Source organism: Musca autumnalis, unplaced genomic scaffold, assembly GCF_047663935.1.
Source record: "Musca autumnalis isolate F117 unplaced genomic scaffold, ASM4766393v1 scaffold_3, whole genome shotgun sequence".
NCBI lineage: Eukaryota > Metazoa > Arthropoda > Insecta > Diptera > Muscidae > Musca > Musca autumnalis.
Genome location: NW_027411866.1, coordinates 88,527,285 through 88,529,432, shown reverse-complemented (window position 1 = coordinate 88,529,432; position 2,148 = coordinate 88,527,285).

Genomic DNA, 2,148 nt, shown 5'->3' with positions numbered 1-2,148 from the left:
TTTGGAATCCGGAATGTTATTGTCACTAAATGAATTACGATCACACATTTGGGCTGAGGGTATGTAGCTAACGGTGAATTTTCATATTCAGCCATGTTAATGTAAAATGGGTTTTAGTAAATTTTCCCACTCATTTTGCTGAAACATATATTTTTAGGCTGAACTTATTTTGTGAATAACAAAGTATGTCACCCTATTAAAAACTAATACATTTGGAAGTTTTTCTGATTCGAAGCAATAACATCACACTTCGATTTATACCCTTTTATGGAACGAACTATCATTACAAGCAAAACTTGTATAACATCACAAAAACTCTGAATTTCAGTTTGTTAGTTTGATGATAAAATCATTGCATGCTGATTTGAAATGATTTCAAATTCGTGGAAAGAAACTTGCATAAAAAATTAATATTTTACCGCTCAAAAGCCACAGTTGATTAAACCAAACAACAAACAATTAAAACAAAAAATGCTGACTAAGCGACAACAACCATTTACAAAACACTTTAAATATTGAAATTTCAATTTTGTAATCTACATCTGTCATCCTTAAACATGCGAATCCACCATTCATTTCATATTCAACCGCGAACTAACAAAAGTTGTGGTATTCAAATACACCATAACAGCTTTATTACGTGGTTGTTACTGTCAGCGTAAAATGTGCTTACATTTCAATTTTCGCATGGATAAAAACGCTTTGTTTGATGTGTTACGGGAGAGACTATAGGTGAGGGGATAGGTGTAAAATCTGTACTTTATTGGAATTTAGTGAATACAAAATGTTAAGCACTTAAGAACTTGGCATATTTTAATGATTGTGGGGTCAACATTGTATTTTGTACTTTCTGCAGTCCCCTTCTGTGCGATTCAGTTTCATTTTCGTACGACTTTGTTTGATCTAGAATGTTCACCTAAATTACACTGTGCAATACAAAAAAAAAAAATAATAATTACAAGGAAAAAATGTAAGGCACGTGTATCGATGTTTTGAACGTTTACATCGATTTACAACTCGTGCAAAAATGCATTTAATTAGTTCTACCAGCAAAAATACAAAAATCAAAAGGTAGAATGGAAACACAAATTAAGATTATTAACAATAAATTGTGTTTTATGTTTTTACCTATTTCTGCATTCCGTATCCACTTTCCAAGTGGGGCATTGTAATGATCACATGAAAAGTTATCGTAAATTACCAGCATTCTATTTGTTATTGATGAGATCTGCGGGGGGGTTTTCTGGATTTTTATAAATGGCCTCTAACTGCTACTAAATACAGACACGAATACAGTCATTAGGTCTCCTTCTTCTTCATAATGGTAATCATATATATATATATATGTACATATATAGTCCTTTAATTCCGACTGGAACATAAGGCCATCTAACTCTTTCCATAGCAATATTGTTCATCTCCATGTTATTCGGCTCTTTTTTAATTCAGAATCTACTTGGCGTCTCCAGGTGTTATTCGGTCGACCAATACGTCTCGAAACTTGTCGATTGTATTCGATTGGTTGTTTGATTACGCCAGCTTAAGGTTTTCTCATGGTATGACCAAGCCATCTGTATTTCGTTTGCTTAATTTCTGCTTCTGATTTGACACATTCCACAAAGCGTCGTTGGTTAAGGTGTTGGGCCAGTAAATACCATGTATGCGTCGCATACACCTATTCGTAAATGCTTGCATAGAACGCATTTGGTTCTTTGGAATCCTCCAGGTTTCGCAGATATATAACATCACATATTTTACATTGCTGTTAAATACTTTTGTTAAGCATTCCAAATGCAGATTTAGCTTTGTTTAGTCGGCATTGTATGTCCTTCTCACTACCGCCGTTTGAAGTTATAATACTGTCTACATAATTGAATGTGGATTTATATTAAATTTGCCGATTCATTATTTGGAAGTGGTTGGTGTATTCTCATAGATGGTGTATAATCTCATAGATTATGCTATGTACTCTCATAGATTTTGTTCTTTCTATATTGATGTGAAGTACAGCTCTGGTAGCTCTGTCGACAAGATTTTGAAGTTTTGAAGGCATGTCGGAGAATCGGTGTGACAGAAGACAAATGTCATCTTCGTAGTCAAAATCATTTAAATTGTTACTCCCCATTGTTTAGCCGTAGTTTTTCTCAT